The 19,316-nt window shown below is 41.5% G+C and overlaps 1 pseudogene; it reads left to right on the forward strand.

Moving 5' to 3' along the window:
• The first annotated feature begins 435 nt into the window (after positions 1 to 435).
• LOC101040573 (uncharacterized) lies at positions 436 to 13,133 on the forward strand (annotated as a pseudogene).
• The last annotated feature ends 6,183 nt before the right edge of the window (positions 13,134 to 19,316 follow it).

Raw genomic sequence — 19,316 nt, forward strand, 5'->3', positions numbered from 1 at the left:
GGCTGGACAAGTCCCTTTTCAAGCTCCTTCCCAATTCTGTCACTCCTGATAGAAGAATCAGGCACTGGACAGAGAGTGCCCCGGGCACTGAGTCCAGCCACCTGTTCCCGCTCCTGCCCGCTGTGCTGACCCCGAGCCGGAGAACCTCACAGATAAACCAGCTCACCTTTCCAGGCAGTTGATTTCAGGGAAATCTTTAAATAGGAGCAGCTGTTGCTTTCTGAAGGAAGTTTCTGGGACTGTGTCTACTTAGTTCAAGTACTATTTTGGAATTTTGCTTAAAAATACTCTATTTTTAGAATTATTGAATACTAATGTCATAAACCACTTTAGTCACATATTAGAACTTTTATGTCTTTAATACATATGTAGAAACTAAGTGCACACATGGACAGTGGCCAGGCCAGACTTAAAAACAGAGCTTGGATACACAGCATGCAGCTGCTGCCCCAGAAGCCAGCCCGGGGTGGAGACGCCGAGCCCAGCCCCGGCAGCCACCTGCTGCAGGTCAGACTTGCAGGAAGTCAGACTGCAAACAATGACTGTAACAATCAGCCCCGATGGCCCAGACTTGATTAATAATTTCCCTAAATTTTGTCCCTACTTCCCACTCAGGACCAAGAAGAGAGAACCAAGCACACTCCTTCACCGGTCACACGGCATGCCACATTCAGCCACAGCCTGCAGCGTCCTCAGGCCAACAGCCACCTCCAGCGTGTACCTGCAGGAGCCTCCCTCTGTCTTCATCATAAATCTCTCCCACTCCCCTGCCTGCCTTCTGATCCCTGCCAAATTCTCCAGTCGGCAGCTGATGCCCTCACTGCAGCAAGCTCCGAATAACGTGCTCTGCTTTTCTCGTCTGGGTGGTTTCTGTTTACTTCCATGATATTTAAATATATTTGGATGCACGTTATCCCACCTGATCCTACACAGCCCTGCAAGAAGGGTATAGTGGCATTCCTTGTGTTTCTGAAGGCTCGAAACTTCCAATTACTCAGCCAAACCTACAGTGAAAGAGAAAAATGATCCATGACGCTTGCTGAAGACAGAAAGCAGAATTTACTCAAGGGGCAATGGCCACAGGTTCAAGCTCCTTCCCAATTCTGTGACTCCTGATAGAAGAATCAGGCACTGGACAGAGAGTGCCCTGGGCATTGAGTCCTATTCCTGTTCCTGCTCTCACCTGCTGTGCTGACCCTGAGCCTGGAGGACCTCACAGATAAACCAGCTCAGCAGATAAACTGCTGCAGTGGGACTCGCAGTGGAGAGAGATGAGCTCAGCTCCACAGATAGCACAAACACTTGGAACTTGTAGCCAAGGAGTAGAGTGAGGTCAGTGGATGGAAAATGAGTAAGCGGAAATCTCAGGGCCACGGGGGATTGTGGCTAAACCCATCTAGCAGGATTCCTGGGAAGGCAGGCAGGGTGCTTGGATGTCACCCAGGGACAGTGGAGGCTGAGGAGCTCACTTAGGCCTCAAGGGTGACTGAGAAGGGAAGATGACCCTGCATATTGTAGGGAAAGGTCACAAACAGTCTCCATGGGACAAGCCCATCAAAATTCAGTGGTCCTCGCTGAAATTTTACATATTTCAAAGCTTTTATTTCAGGTTCAGATATTGTAAAATCAGGCAAATAAAAATCTTTTTCTAATATCTGTCCTTCATAATGCTCCTAAATATTCTGAAACAGATCTCAGAGGGTCGACAGGGTCAAAATTGATTTTGCAATAATACTGAGAATAATACTGAGATTTCATTTTTGTTAACATGCAGTGTGTTCTTGCTGTCTTTCAATGAAACAATAAATATTTGTTAAAAGTTCTCAAATACTTAACGTAGATGATGGGGTGATGGATGTAGCCAACCACCCTGGCACGTGTATACCTATATAACAAACCTGCATGTTCTGCACAGGTACCCCACAACTTAAAGTACAATTAAAAAAAAACGTTTTCAACTTCAGTGTTGAATGTAATAAACATGGCTATGACCTACATAAACAGCAGCTGAAGTCTTCGTTAAGTCCTAAGAGTGCTAAAAGTGTCTAGAGATCAAAAAGGTAAAACCACCATTTGAGGACAAAACCACCTTTCTCCTTGCCAAAACCTCAGGCACGCCTGGGTGCATCTCCCTGAGTTGCTGCTATGAGTATGTTCACCCGCATTTCAGAAGAGAAACCTGAGGGCTAGGGTGGTGCTGAATTCTATGTGCTAACTTCACTGGGCCGCAGGTGACCCAGCATTTAGTCAAACGTTACTCTGGGTGTGTCTGTGGAGGTGTTTCCGGATAAAACTAACCCTAGAATCTGCAAGCTTGCCAAAGCACATAGCCCTCCACAATGCAGGTGGCCTCACCCACCCAGTTCAGGTGAAGGGCACAAAAAAAGACTGCCCCTGCCCATGCCAAGCAAGAGGGAACTGTTCTCCCTCACCTTGGGCTGAACATCAGTCTTGTCCTGCCACAGGACTTAACTAAAACATCAGCCCTTTTGTGGTTTTCAGCCTGACAACCTGGCCTGGAACTTATATCACAGAGAGAGGCTCTTCTGAGTCTCCGGGTGGTCAGCTGCAGATTTGGGCTCACCAGCCTCCATGATCATGTGAGCCAACTCCCAGTAAGAAATCTCTCTCTGGATCTGAGCATCCTGGGGGTTCTGTTTCACTGCCTGTCACACGTGAACATGTTAGCAGCCTAGCAATGTCTTCATACCACTTTCTACAAGCCAGACACATCCCTTTCCAATGTGGCAAAAATGAATATGTTCATTAGCGTGACCCAAAGATATAGCCTCTATCTAGCATATACAAATAAGCAAAACTATATAAACTTAAAATTATGCTCAGCAGTCAGTGTTTCCATATTCTATCTTACTTAGAAATCATCCAGGTATTCACAAATTATACCTTAATTAGCTCAATTTGAAAGCACTCTAAGATCTTAGGTTATCTAAAGATCTTGAAAATTATCTTCAAGCTGACAGTGCAACATAACAACCATTGAAGTAAATAACTCATCAGAATAAGCATTCCATTTACTTAAAAACTTCCATTTTTTATAATCTTATAAATTACAAAGGAGCAATATTGGCTTATTCAATCAGTAAACCTGTTTTAGTTAAGGAAGAACAAACCCAAGTAGTTAAGTATTCTACTTAACATTGCTAAATTAGGGAGAGCTGTTTTAAAACTAGATTTTAGACGGGATTGAATTCATCTCATTTACCAAGGATTTGCTTAATTTTTAAACTTTAATTTTTAGAACATTTCTGAATTAGATTTTGTATACATACACACATCACATCACATCATATCACATTTAAAGCATGCTTTCATTCATTAAGTTCAATTTCCTTGTTTTCTTGAAATTTTAGAAATTTTCACTTTATATAAGTGCTAATGTATTTCTGTAAGCCAATCAGACAGAGCTCCTTAAATTTAAGATATTTTATAATTTAACTTATTAATACTGTGAAAGGAAAATAAATCTTGGAACCCCAAAATCACTAAGCCAAAGGGAGAAGACAAGCCTGGAACTGCACAGCTGCCCGTATTCTATTCCTAAACAAGATACGTGCCAAGATAAAAAACGCTCCATACCTCCCTCACAACTGACCCACAAGGAAATTCCCTGTGGACCAAGGGCACACAGAGTTCAAAGTCATCCCTCTGTTCACATGAAACAAACACGTATCTGATTGCTTCCTTTGCCCTCTTGCTCCACTAAGCCAGACTAAGGCATAAATGACTATCCCTCTAAATTGTGCATTCGGTTAAAGGTTAATCAGAAACTCAGAAGAACGCAACCGTTTGTCTCTTAACTCCCTATGACCTGGAAGCTCCCTCCCCATGTCGAGTTGCCCCGCCTTTCCAGACTGAACCAACGTACGCCTTACATACATTAGTTTATGTCTTATGTCTCCCTAAAATGTATAAAAGCAAACTGTGTCCCAACCACCTGGGGCGAATGTCATCGAGACTTCCTGAGGCTGTGTCATGGGCATGTCCTTAACCTTGGCAAAATAAACTAAGTTGATTGGGGCCTATCTCAGGTACCTTTTGGTTTACAATTTGGCAACCACAAGGTGACTCTGAGTGGAGGTGCCCCTAACCTTTGACATATCTCCTACTGGTGCTCAGTTCATTAGCATGACCCAAAGACGTAGCCTCTATCTAGCATATAAAAATAAGCAAAAGTACATAAACTTAAAATTATGCTCAGCAATCAGTGTTTCCATATTCTATCTCACTTAGAAATCATCCAGGTATCCGCAAATTATAACTTAATTAACTTGATTTGAGCTATCTTATAAAGCTATCTTCATGGCTCAAACCAACAGGACAATTTGCTGAGGCCTGGCAGCTCCACTCCCTCCAGAGATTCCCTGATCTCCCAATATTTGGTTGCAATCTAAAGATTATTTTGCCCTACAACCATCCAGAGATAAGAAAACTTTATACATTCCCACAAGAGAGAAAGCCTGTTTTGAATTGCAGATAAATAATCATAAGACATATAGAGCTCAGATGTTCAGACATAGAGAAGTCACAAAGAAGAATTCAAAGTTTTACAGTCATGTAAGGAATGACTCTTGTCATGTTTATACAGTTGTTTGTGAGTATAAATGGTTATTGAATTTCAGGTCCTAAAAAGAATATAGAAATGAATTTATAAATAGAAGCAAAACTGGTCACCGTCCACAGGGCAATCATTAATTGCATTCTACTGGACACAATTTGCATTTCTGTGGACAAGATCATTTGCATTTCTATTCATTTTCTACAACTTCTGGAGTCGTAAGGTGGTTTTTGCTTATTTTGTTGCCTTTGCCTTTTTCAGACTCTCTCCTGTGTCCCCTGTGGTCTCGGTAGACTCTCACGTGCTCACAACTCCACTTTATGGAGGCCTTGGCTCGTATATTGTGTCCTCAAAGATGTTTTCCCAGAACAAACAAGCTAAATTCGCTTTCACTGCAAGTCCTCACTCGTAGTTCTATTATTCCCCTTCATAGAACTTAGCGTAATTTGTCATCATATTTTTATTTGCAGCATTGTTGAAAGTCTGTGCATTCCACATGGCAGAGATAATTTCTCTTTTCCTTCACATTCTACCCCCAGCATCTAGCTAGAGTAGTTCATAGCAGATATTCACAAATATTTATTGAATATATAAAAGAGAGAAGTAGACAAACAATGAACAGGTTTCTGAAAGCTGAACTCACTCCAAGTTCTTTAAAGAATTAACATGAGCTGCCATGTGTGTACCTATGAAACAATCTTGCATGTTCTTCACATGTACCCCAAAACCTAAAATGCAATAATAAAAAAAAGAATTAGCATGAGTGCTGGAACAGGGGCTACTCCAGTGGCTCTTTCAAGCTACCTTTGTGTTCTGAAGAATAATGGATATCCTTCCTCTGTCTCTCCTAGACCAGCTCCCTGACCTCTCAGGGCTTAGAGAGCTGTCCCTCTATCCTAACGCTCCTGTCAGAGTCTCTTTCCAAGCCCCTGGAGGTGTCCATGGAAAGGCAGAACTAGTGATTCAGTTCTGCATATCAATGTGGGTCTGAGTCCTGGCCTTACCTGGGGTTTACAGGTGCACATGGGTTTTCAGTCTTCACAGAGCTTTCTTAGTCCCGCACCTGTTCTAAAAGGGCTAGATGAGGAAAGGAGCCCACGAGTACAGTGGGCTTGGGGACTCTGAAGCTGGCCCTCCTGGTAGTTAAGAGCCACCCTGCAAGGCGTACCCTGTGCCAGGTGGTAGGCCAGCTTCATCTCACATCTCCCAGAGGCTCTACGGGGCAGGTGACCTAGCTCAGGCTACTGTGACAAACAGCACAGGCTGGGTGGCTGAAACAATAGACATTTACTTCCTCACAGCTCTGAACATGAAAAAGCCTAAGATTGAGACCCAGCAGGGTTGGCTTCTTGGTGAGGGCTTTCTTCCTGGCTTGCAGATGGCCACCTTCCCACTGTCCTCACATGGCCTTTCCTTGATGTGTGAGCATGGAAAGGAAAGAGACCTTCTTTTACGGCACCAATCCTGTAGGACTAGGACCCCATCCTTAGGACCTCATTTCACCTTTATTACCTCCTGGAAGCCCTATTTTAAATGCAGTCACATTAGGGGTTAGGGCTTGAACCCATGAATTTGGGGAAGACACGATTCAGTCGACAGCAGTAGGAGCATTCTCATTTTACAGACAGGAAAGTTGAGGCAAAGGGGAGGTAAGCAGAGCCTATTCTAGTCTTGGGGAGGGGAGCCAGGGGCGAATCCAGGCTGTCAGGGGTCAGAGCCATGCCTCTGGCCAGCATGCTGCACCTCCTCCCCAACACCAACATGATTGCCACGCAAGTACCAGGTCTCACTAGGGACTGCAGATGGCAGTTATACTTGCTGGGCCATGGCTGCTTGAGAGGCTTAACACCCTGGAACCCTCCCTCACATAGCCAGGAAGCCACAGGGAAGAGGAAAGTGATCTGTAGGGCTCCACAAGGCTGCATGACTTCACAGTGGGTCTGCCCTCCCAAGAGAGGAGAGGGCGTGAAAGTGAGGAACAGACAGACACCTGCTCATCCTCCCAAATGCCAGGCTGTGACTCCCACCTCAAGAGAACACACCCCAGGGAAGATCTGAAGCAGGACGTCCCCAGCAGGGTCCTACGTGTGCCTGCCAATGCTTGCTTTTCCTAGCCTGGGAGCTCAGGACAGTCTGGCCATGGTTTCCCTCCCCTAAAACAACTGAAACGCCGCATGTGGATTCGGTCAAAAATAAAGTGCAATTTTTTTTTCCTCCCAAATATTACCAGGTGTTGGGAACTAATCATAGGTGTGGAACAAATTGAGCGGAAAGCATAAAGTGTGAAGTACACATATACTGTCCAAAAAAGAGTGTAAACAACAAATCTCTTAAAATGTATTCTTCTTTCTTCAAAGAACAGCTTTTCGAAAATTGTGGTAATAGCTTTGTAAGACTTTTAAAAGCGTTCGAGTGAAGTTTTAAAAAATTTTTTATTTATTTATTTATCTATTTTTTACTTTAAATTCCAGGATACAAGTGTAGAACATGCAGGTTTGTTACACATGTGCCATGGTGGTTTGCTGCACCTATCAACCCATCACTTAGGTTTTAAGTCTCACATGCTTGCAGCTGGTTTCTGCAGATGCTGTTCAGAAAAAAAAAAAAAAAAAAAGCCTCACATGCATCATGTGTTTGTCTTGATGTTCTCCCTTCCCTCGCCTCCCCCACTGACAGGCTCAGGTGTGTGTTGTTCCCCTCCCTGTGTCCATGTGTCCTCATTGTTCAACTCCCACTTATGAGTGAGAACATAAGATGTTTGGTTTTCTGTTTCTGTGTTACCTTGCTGAGGATGATGGCTTCCAGCTTCATCCATGTCCCTGCAAAGAACATGATCTCATTCCTTTTTATAGCTGCATAGTATTCCACTCTGTATATGTACCACATTTTCTTTATCCAGTCTATCATTGATGGGCATTTGGGTTGTTTCCATTTCTTTGCTATTGTGAATAGTGCTGCAATAAACATATGTGTGCATATGTCTTTATTATAGAATGATTTACACTCTTTGGGTATATACCCTGTAATAAGATTGCTGGGTCAAATGGTATTTCTGGTTCTAGATACTTGAGGAATTGCCACACTGTCTTCCACAATGGTTGAACTAACTTACATTCCCACCAACAGTGTAAAAGCGTTCCTATTTCTCCACAGCCTTGCAAGCATCTGTTGTTTCTTGACTTTTTAATAATCGGCATTCTGACTGGCATGAGATGGTATCTCATTGTTTTTGATTTGCATTTCTCTAATGATCAGTGATATCGAGCTTTTCTCATGTTTGTTGGCTGAATAAATGTCTTCTTTTGAGAAGTGTCTGCCCTTTCCCCACTTTTTGATGAGGTTCTCTGGTTTTTTTCCTGTAAGTTTGTTTAAGTTTCTTGTAAATTTGGATAAGACTTTTGTCAGATGGGTAGATTACAAAATTTTTATCTCGTTCTGTAGGTTTCCGGTTCACTCTGATGACAGTTTCTTTTGCTGTGCAGAAGGTCTTTAGTTTAATTAGACCCCACTTGTCAATTTTAGCTTTTGTTACAATTACTTTTGACCATTTCCTTATAAAATCTTTTCCCATGCCTATGTCCTTAATGGTATTGCCTAGGTTTTCTTCTAGGGTTTTTATGGTTTTTGGTTTTACATTTAAGTCTTTAATCCATCTTGAGTTAATTTATGTATAAGGAAGGGATACAGTTTCAGTTTTCTGCATATGGGTAGCCACTTTCCCCAGCACCATTTGTTAAATAGCGAATCCTTTCCACACTGCTTGTTTTTATCAGGTTTGTCAAAGATCAGATGGTTGTAGATACATGGTCTTGTTTCTGAGGTCTCTATTCTGTTCCATTGCTCTATATGTCTATTTTGGTACCAGTACCATGCTGTTTTGATTACTATAGCCTTGTAGTATCGCTTGAAGTCCGGTAGTGTGATGCCTCCAGCTTTGTTCTTTTTGCTTAGGATTGTCTTGGCTATGCAGGCTCTTTTTTTATTGTGTCTATTTGTTTCTTCTCTCTTTTCTTCTTTATTAGTCTAGTTTTTGGTTCCACATGAATTTTAAAGTCATTTTTTCTAATTCTGTGAAGAATGTCAATGGCAGTTCGATGGGAATAACATTGAATCTATAAATTACTTTGGTCAGTATGGCAATTTCCGTGATATCAATTCTTCCTATCTATAAGAACGGAATGTTTTTCCATTTGTTTTTGTCCTCTCTTATTTCCTTGAGCGGTGGTTTGTAGTTCTTCCTGAAGAGTTACTCACATCCTTTCTTAGCTGTATTCCTAGGTATTTTATTCTCTTTTTGGCAATTGTAAATGGTAGTTCATTCATGATTTGGCTCTCTGCTTGTCTATTGTTGGTATACAGGAATGCTTGTGATTTTTGCACGTTGATTTTGCATTCTGAGACTTGGCTGAAGTTGCTTCAGTTTAATGAGTTTTGGGGCTGAGATGTGGAGTTTTCTAAATATAGGATCATGTTGTCTGCAAACAGACAATTTGACTTTCTCTCTTCCTATTTGAATACTTTTATTTATTTCTCTTGCTTGATTGCCCTGGCCAGAACTCCCAATACTATACTGAACAGGAGTGGTGAGAGAGGGCATACTTGTTTTGTGCTGGTTTTCAAAGGGAATGCTTCCAGCTTTTGCTCATTCAATATGATATTGGCTATTGGCTATGGGTTTGCCATAAATAGCTCTATTTTAAGATATGTTCCATCAATACCTAGTTTATTGATAGTTTTTAACATGAAAGGATGTTGAATGTTATCAAAGGTCTTTTCTGCATCTATTGAGATAATCATGTGATTTTTGTCATTGGTCCTGTTTATGTGATGGATTATGTTTATTGATTTGTGTATGTTGAACCAGACTTGCATCTCAGGGATGAAGCTGATTTGATTGTGGTGGATAAGCTTTTTGATGTGCTGCTGGATTCAGTTTACCAGTATTTTATTGAGGATTTTCGCATTGATGATCATAAGGGATATTGGTCTGAAGTTTTCATTTTTGTTGTTGTGTTTCTGCTAGGTTTTAGTATCATGATGATGCTGTCCTCATAAAATGTGTTAGGGAGGAGGCCCTCCTTTTCAATTGTTTGGAATAGTTTCTGAAGAAATGGTACCAGCTCTTCTTTGTACCTCTGGTAGAATTTGACTATGAATCATCTGATCTTGGGCTTTTTTTGGTTGGCAGGCTATTTATTACTGCCTTAATTTCAGAACTTGTTATTGGTCTATTCAGGGATTTGACTTGTTCCTGGTTTAGTCTTCGGAGGGTGTATGTGTCCAGGAATTTATCCATTTCTTCTAGATTTTCTAGTTTATTTGCATAGAGGTGTTTATACTATTCTCTGATGGTAGTTTGTATTTCTGTGGAGTCAATGGTGATATCCCTTTATCATTTTTTATTGTGTCTATTTGATTCTTCTCTCTTTTCTTATTAGTCTAGCTAATGGTCTATTTTATTAATTTTTTTCAGAACACCAGCTCCTGGATTCATTCATTTTTTTGAAGGGTTTTTCATGTCTCTATCCTTTCAGTTCTGCTCTGATCTTAGTTATTTCTTGTCTTCTGCTAGCTTTGGATTTGTTTGCTCTTGCTTCTCTAGTTGTTGTCATTGTAATGCTAGGGTGTTGATTTCAGATCTTTCCAGCTTTCTGGGCATTTAGTGCTATAAACTTCCCTGTTAACACTCTTTTAGCTATGTCCTAGAAATTCTGGTACATTGTCTTTTCATTCTTATTGGTTTCAAAGAACTTCTTGATTTCTACCTGAATTTCATAATTTAGCCAGGAGTCATTCAGGAGCAGGTTATTCAATTTCCATGTAGTTGTGTGGTTTTGAGTGAGTTTCTTAACCCTGAGATCTAATTTGGTTGTACTGTGGTAGATTGTTTGTTATTATTTCAGTTCTTTTGCATTTGCTGAGGATTGCTTTACTTCCAGTTACGTGGTTGATTTTAAAGTAACTGCCATGTAGCACTGACGAGAATGTATAAATTCTGTTGTTTTGGTGTGGAGAGTTCTGTAGACACATATTAGGTCCATTTGATCCAGAGCTGAGTTCAAGTCTTGATTATTTTTGTTAATTTTCTGTCTCATTGATCTGTCGAGTATTGACAGTGAGATATTAAAGTCTTCCACTATTATTGTGTAGGAGTCTAAATCTCTTTGTGGTTCTCTAAGAATTTGTTTTATGACTCCAGGTGCTCCTGTATGGGGTGCATATGAATTTAGTTAGCTCTTCCTGTTGAATTAATCCCTTTACCATTATGTAATACCCTTCTTTGTCTTTTTTGATCTTTGTTGGTTTGAAATCTGTTTCATCAGAGACTAGAATTGCAATATCTGCTTTGCATTTGCTTGGTAAATATTCCTATGTCCCTATATTTTGAGCCTATGTGTGTCTTTAAAAGTGAGAGAGGTCTCTTGAATATAGCACACCGATGGGTCTTGACTCTGCAATTTGTCAATCTGTGTCTTTTAATTGGGGCATTTCCCATTAGCCAAATTATATTTAAGGCTAATATTGTTATGTGTGAATTTGATCCTGTCATCATGATGCTAGCTGGTAATTTTGTGCACTAGTTGATGCCGTTTCTTCATAGTGTCATTGGTCTTTATATTTTTGTGTGTTCCGGAGGGGTTGGTACCAGTTTTTCCTTTCCATATTTAGTGCCTTTTTCAGGAGCTCTTGCAAGGCAGGCCTGGTAGTGGCAAATTCCCTCAACATTTACTTGTCCGAAAAGAATTTTATTTCTCCTTTGCTTAGGATGCTTAGTTTGGCCAGATATAAAATTCTGGGTTGAAAATTATTTTCTTTAAGAATGCTGAATATTGGCCCCCACTCTCTTCTCTTGTAAGGTTTTTGCTGAGAGATCCACTGTTAGTCCAATGGGCTTCCCTTTATAGGTGACCTGGCCTTTCTCTATGGCTGCCCTTAACATTTTTCCCTTAATTTCTAACTTGGAAAATCTGATGATTGTGTGTCTTGGAGTTGATCTTCTTGTGGAATATCTTAGTGGGGTTTTCTGTATTCCCTGAATTTGAATGTTAGCCTCTTTGCTAGGTTGGGGAAGTTTTCCTGGAAAGTATCCTGAAGTGTGTATTCCAACTTGGTTGCATTCTCATCTCTTTCAGGTACTTCAGTCAGTCAGAGGTTTCGTCTTTTTCATAGTCTCATATATTTCTCGGAGGTTTTGTTTTTATGAAGTCTGGAGAAATTTGCTTATAAGACGTTTGGATGTCACTGTACAGTCTTTGGGCTAGTCTGACAGAGCTAAGAGTCAGATAGAAAAATTAGCCAAGGTTTACCAGTTGAAAAGTCTGGCCCTATCCCCTAAAAGTACTATTTCTGCTGCCTATCTTTTGGCTGCAAGACAGCACTTGTCAAAGATTTTAAGGACAAGCAGCAGCTCTGTAAGAGAAGACTGTGGTGCCATCAATAAGGTGTTGATGGGCAGGGTGCCTGACAGAGGTGGTAGACCCAATGAAATCAAACCTCCACTCCCAGAGATGCCACCATGGCAGAAGAGTCAAGACAGCCCCAGCAGCAAACAGCAGGCCGAGGAGGAGGAAGAGGTGGCTATGAATATTCCTCATATGCAGGATGAAGAGGTCATGAACAAGGAGACGAGAGAGGTGGATGTGGTGGCTATGACCATGGCGGCCAAGGAGGAGAAAGAGGAAATAACCAAAAAGAGGTTGGACAGATGGAGGGATGGAGGAGAAGGTAGCTACTCAGATGGTGGCTATCAAGATTCAGGTTTCCAGCCAAGTGGCTATCATGGTGGCCACAGTGGTGACTATCAAGGTAGGGGTTATGGTGGCTTCCAGACATCTTCATATATAGGAAGTGGGTACCAGGGTGGTGGCTACCAGCAGGATAATAGATACCAAGATGGCAGGCACCAAGGTGATCGTGGCCGTGGTTGTGGAGGGCAAGGTGGTTGTGCAGATCAGAGAGGAGGCTGGGAAGGAAGAGGGAGCCAGAATTACCACCAAGGGGATCAATATGAACAGCATTTCCAGCATGGAGTGCAGGGTCCATCCCCGCAGGGTCTAGTGGGTGTTCTTTTGTGTGCAGAGACGATAGATCATAGAAAAGGAAGACACAAGGACACAGAGAAAAGAGATTTCAACTGGACTCAGGGGCCACTGCTACCAAGGGAAGGAGTCCAGTGTGGCCCTGAGTGCCTGGACGTGCTGATATTTATTGCATACAAGGCAGGGTGCAGGACCAGAGAGTGACTCATTTAATGTGATTGGTAGGGATCAAGCAAATCACATTCTTACAACATGGGAGACCATGTGGGCACAGTTCAGGGGGTCATGTGGATACAGTACAGAGGGCCCCTACCTCTCAGATAGCTGCTGCAATGAGGGGAGGCACATACGTCAGTATCTTTCTATGCACTTATCAGAGAGATCAAAGGCTTTTAGGATTCCTCTATTCTTACTTCTCACAGCTTCTGTTTACAAGGGAGCATCGGGTGGGAAAGTGGAACATGAAAGTGGACGAGGATGGTGACCATCGGAGCACAGCACCACGGAGAGGTGTTTAAGCCCCTGGATGTCTGCTGGCCGGCCTGGCTAGTGTCACACCTTCCTCAAGAGCTGGACAGAGCAGAGTTTTCTCTGAACATCAAATGGCGCTGCAGCAATCAGAAAGGGAAAGAAAAAAAAAAAAACCCAAAAAACCTAAACCTATGTCTCAAACTTTATACAAAAATGAACCCAAAATGGATCAAAGACTGCAGCATAAGACAGAAAACTATGAACCTTTTTAAAATTGAAGAAAATCTTTAGGATCTCATGCTTTGCAAAGAATTTCTGAGACTTGACACCAGATGCAACATGTACAAAAGGAAAAGTTGGCCAATTGGACTTCACAGAATTAAAGCTTTTGTTTTACAAATAATTTTTTAAATAAAAAAACCTGTTTAGGAGATAAAAAGATAAGCTATAGAGTGGGAGAAAATATTTGCAAATAAATACAGCAAAAAAGTGTATATTGCATGTTTATGGCAAAGGACTGAATAGAATACATAAAGCTCTCCCAGAACTCAAGAGTAAAAATAAAAATAAAAAAATCTTATTCGAAAATGGGAAATGCAAAGGGGTTATTTGTCTTTTCCTTGTTGAGTGGTATGAGTTCTTTATTTTGGGGGGCACTAACTTCCTTAACATACACGTGATTTGCAAATATTTTCTTAGTCTGCACCTTCTTGAATTTGTGCCCATAATATGTGTGAGTGATCAGTTTTTCTGATTTCTCACCTGTGCTTAGAGATGTCATTATGGGAAATGGGAAATGTTAATAAGATGTGAAGAAACTGGAATCCCTCTTACATTGCTGGTGGAAACACAAATTGGTACGGCTGCTTTGTACAATAGTTTGGCAGTTTCTCAAAATGTTAAACATAGCATATGACACACTCCTGGGTATATACTAAAGAGAACTGAAAACATGCGTCCACATAAAAAAATTGTATACAAATGTTCTTAGCAACATTTTTCACCACAGACCGAAAAAAAAAAATGGGAGCAACTCAAATGTCTGTCAACTGAGGAATGGATAAACAAAATGTGGTATATCCATGCAATGGAATATTATTCAGCTATGAATGAAGCACTTACAAATGTTACAACATGGATAAATCTTAAAAGGATGCTGAGTGAAGGAAGCCAGACACAAAAGGCCACATGTTGTATGATTCTATGTATATGAAATATTCAGAATAGACAAACCCATAGAGGCAGAAAGCAGAATCGTGGTTGTCAGGAGCTAGGGGAAGGAGGACTGGGGAGTGACTGCTAATTAGTATGGAGTTTCTTGTTGTGCAACAAACATGTTTACAAATGAGATAGTGGTGTGGCTGCACAATTTTTTGAATGTACTACACTACACTGAGTTGTACACTTTAAAAGGGTGAACTTTATAATGTGTGAATTATATTTCAACAAAGCTAATTAGATAGATAGATAGACAGATAGATGTAGTTACTACAGGTGGCAATTTCTTTAAAAAAGAATCATACGATTACTATATGACTATGAGGGAGATTTTCTCTTTCCGTGTCCATGAGGGGGCTTAGTTTTAAGGACAAGAACTTCCCAGCGCCATGCCCCCCTCCCATCTCTCTCCATCCGGGAGATTTAATGGTTTATGTTTGAATTTCGCGGGCGTGGGAAGAAACTAAAAGTCAATCCCCCAGCAGAAGCTTAAAGGAACTCCTTTCATTGGCCAGAGGAACTTGGGAAGGTGGGAATGTCTCCCAGGACAAATTCCCCTGCTCCTTCACCCACACCGGATCTCCAGCTCTCTGGGATCCCTTTCCACATGGTGGGAGCTACCTTTCCCCTCTGGGATTCCCCCTCTGGAATCCCCTTCCACACTCTTCATGGAAGGCTTTTTCTTCTTCTCCTTTTCTTCTCTTTTCTGTACCTAAATAAAATCACCTTTCTCCAACACTTCCTGGGTCTGATACTCACTTTTACGAGCATACGGCCCACCTGCAGTGGTCCCATCGCTTATTCTTTCAGAGACTGGAAGCCAAGAACTCACAGCATTCTCTCAGGGGAGCCGTGCCTCACCAGAACCCAAGAAAAAGCACGGTTACAACCACACAATTGCACTTGCAGGCACTTATCACAGAGAACTGAGGATTTGAGTCAACAGAAAAACCCGTCTACCAGGGTTTACAACCGCTTTGTTCATAACAGCCAAAAGCTGGAAACAGTCCAGATGTCCTCAATGAGTGAATGTTTAAGGAAGTGGCGGTTCACCCACATCACAGAAGAATAATCAGCAATGAAAGGGACACCCTACTGACACAGGCAACAGACTGGATGCAATCTCCAGATAACTATGCTAAGTAAAAAAGCCAATCCCGGGAGCTTATAGTCTGTATGATTCCATATGCAACATTATTAAGACGTCAGAAGTTACAGCAATGAAGAACAGATTAGGCTGAGGAGGGGCGGGGTGGGAGGGAAGTGGGTCTGTCTGCAAAAGGCACTGTGAGGAATCCTAGTGGTAAAGGAAATGTCCTTCACGTTGACTCTATTGAGACGGGGCGGGGGTGGCAGGGGAGCCCTGGAAGCCTCCGGAGCCCAGCCTCCTCTTCCTCGCCGGGAGCCTGCAATACAGGTGCAGGGGGCTGGACTGTGGACGCCCTGATCTCCAGCAGGCGGACTCTGCTGCCTCCCACTGTGGAGGCTGGAAGGAAGGACACCTGCAGTCCTGCCCCTGGGTCTACTGGAGACTGGCCTGGGGTCCTACCCACCCATCCACACCTCCACCCTGCAGCAGAGCCCCTGCAGACTTGGCTTCGTTTTCTGGATGAAGACGCAGCACCCTATGGCGGGGCACTCCCACCCCTGCCACGAGCTCTCCTTTATGCACAAGCCCAGTGTGAAGGCCTCACGTCAACCAAGCTTGGCTGTTGTTGGTTTCTGGAACCCTGGCTCCCTAAAGGGCCTGGCTGTGCATTCACAATGACCGAGCGTGGGTCCCACGCAGCTCTTCCGAGGCCTTGCCCCGTCCCAGCTCCCACCCTCCAGACCTTCAGGCACCCCCTGGGGTCACACCCCCGGAAGACCTCCATAATCTACAAGCCTGACCTAAGTACTGGTGACTCCTACATTCCAATAGAGTTGGAATCCCTAAAATTGAGGGTGGCGTTTGCGAGGGTGGTTTCTACCCAGGATTAATCCCTGGAACAACTTTCTGAATAAAATAAAATAAAAGTTGGAGGCATGGCCAATAAACTTGGAACTTTTCTCTTGGAGATAACACAACATGCTGTGATTTCTAGGAAAACTTGCAGTGGAGAAACCTGTTTTAGATTTCTGATTTTATTAATTTTAAAACTAAAATTAAATTAAGTTTTTATCCTAAGAATTTCTGGCTTTTGCCATGGATTCATTTCTGCATGGCCAGGACTCCCGACTGCCCTTTTAGTTTCAAAGGGGATCCACACCTGAAGGAGTCAGACATGGACTCAGATAACCAAAGCCCACGCCTGCGACCTGAGCAGCAGCACGGCCTTGCTTCTGCACCGAAAGCTGCAAAGTCTAATTTCTTGGTTTCTAATTATGATTAAATAATTTATATGCTGTACTACATTAAATCAAATCCTGTCAGCCCCCACCCCCCAGCAAATGAACTGTCACTTAATAGAATATTCAAAAAACAACCGATGCACCTGAAAGATAATTGCTTTCAATTTTCTAAGTTTTCACTTATACAGCATAATAAAGGCAAACTGACGTGACCTGATTTTTTTATAGACACAGCTCTCCCCAACATCTGACCAATAGTATCTAAATATTTACAAGGAAAAATTAGGCAAAGAAAAAAGAAACTTTCATTATCCAAGTTGATTTCTTTCTGATGCCTATCAAAATTTTAAAAATGAAATACCTTGTTAACTTTCTAGTCATTCCTGTTGCCACACTGCTTCAGCTGGTGATGTCAAGAAATTTCAGTTTAAGGATGTTTTTGTTCCACAGTTCTCCTACTCCTGTTCCGTACTATTTTAGAAGTTATGTAGAATAGTAAATTAAATATGTAAGTGTAAACCTTGAAAGGAGAGAGAAAATAGATATATGTAAGATACAAAATTCTCACACTTTACAACCTTGAATACCAAGATAATAAAATGCTCTCTATATTTTCTATGTATTTCAGTTTAACTTGATAATATTGCAAAAAAAAATTTCTGAAGGGGATAAATAATAGCAATGACATTATGATTTTATAAATATAACTTTGCCCTAGTTTTTACTAAAGAAACAGTTCTTTTAAAGTGACAAATGTAAGTTATAACATGAAGCGCTTAAGATTAAGAAGCCTCAGCAAATTATGATATCTTTTAGCAATGAATCTTTCTCCAGTTAGGCCAAGGACAGACATTGATCATGTCCAGACTTGGTTTTATGAGAATGTGTGCTATAAGAACAAATCTTCAATGATAACACTGGCTCCTAGCTATAATCAAGCAAATATTTGTACATGTCCACAGATGTACATTTTTACAGAATAGATGTTACTCAAATGTTCTTAGGAAAGAGGACTTGAAAGATGAACACATTCCTTCAATAATATGTTTAAGCACCTTTCAGTGTCAAGTTCCTGAGTTGAGTGCCAGAGGGAACACAAATTTACCTACCACAGAACCTGCTCTCAGGGAGCTCACAGGAAGATGTGGTAAATCAGTGAATGAATGCAGTAAGATGAAGGAGGTGATGAATTATGTATGTCACCTGAAATGACAGAAATGATCAGAATCCAGTTCAAAAAGCTTATTCAGGTGAAAAGCTGGAAATGGCCATCCAGAAGACAAAGACACCAGAGAAATGGGGTCAGTACTTTGAAGTTAAATGTTGTTTTGTTTTGATATCTAGTGTCAGCTGAAGAATCCTGATGTTTATAAGTTTGGAAAGAAGAGCTTTATTTCTCATAAAGGGTTGCAGCCTGTAGGCTGGGCATCCTGTAGGCTGGGAAGTGTAGCCTCTGGCAGAAGCTGGAGGCAGGCACTTCGAGGGAGGGAAAGATAACACAGAAACTTAAGCTGAAGAGGTTGGCTAGGCACAGACATTCTATAGGTTATAAGAGGAGCTCTGAATATTTACAAAGGGGAGGCACGAGCGTGTGTAGTAGACTAACATATATGTAACATGCATCCCATGTTTACTTTGGGGTGGAGACTTAACATTTAAATGTATTATAATTAGATCCTATATATCAAAAGGTGAAGCAGAGGACCTGAAGGCCATCAGTGTGCAGCCTCTTTACACTGGCCAGAACCACTCTACGGTTGGTGATCTCTCATCAGGAAGAAATGTTAATCAGTTGCTGTCCACCAAACCAGGGGCAGTGTCAGGTGGTTGGTTGGTTGAAATCAGCAGTCAATAAGTCTTTTGAGAGGGCTAGTTTTTGTTTAAATCTTACAAAAAGAAAGTCCAATGGCAGTTAGCAAAGGAGGGGCTACCATAAGGCGCATCTGACCTCCTATACTGTCGTGGCCGAGAGCTCAGTTTTTTTTTAAGGTTTCTCTGGGGTCCTCTTGGCTAAGAGGGGGTCTGTTTAGTTACATGGGGGGCTTACAATTTTATTTTTTATTTCTCATTAGGCAGAAAACCAAGAAGTTTTGGTAGGATTATAACATTTCTATGCAAGACTGGCTTATTATTTGCAAAAATTTAATTAGTACAGTTTGCTTTTTTCCACATGTGGCTTGTTTTCTTCTCTTTATGGCTAGCTTTTGTTTCCAACTTAAAAGTGCACATTTAACATTTTATTTTAGGCAATGTGATAGCGAAAGTCTTCATGTGAGAAAGGTAAGAAGGGCACTAATCTATAACGAAGATCAGTAGTGAAGAGGGAAGGGGTCACCCTTTAGTCATCTGCAACATTTTCAAAACACTGTAGGTAATAAAGAAGGCTAATCTACAATCAGACAAATACAGGTTACAGCTGCCTACGTTACAGCCGCCTGTTCGTATGAGTCAGATCCCATACTCACATTTCCTTAAGACTCAAAATATTTTAAAGTTTCAGCAGCTTAGATTTTGAATTACTTATTTTCACATGTGAAGCTGAAGTTTTACAAAAATGCAGAGAAGGAAGCTATGATATTATGAAGTATATATATTTGGTCTTTGCCAGTTTTCCTGGCATCCAACTTTTAATCCTTAGAAACTTCTAAGTTCTTTCTTTTTGTTTGCTGACATTTACTGAT

This window comes from Saimiri boliviensis, chromosome 16 (genome assembly GCF_048565385.1).
Source record: "Saimiri boliviensis isolate mSaiBol1 chromosome 16, mSaiBol1.pri, whole genome shotgun sequence".
NCBI classification, from domain to species: Eukaryota; Metazoa; Chordata; class Mammalia; order Primates; family Cebidae; genus Saimiri; species Saimiri boliviensis.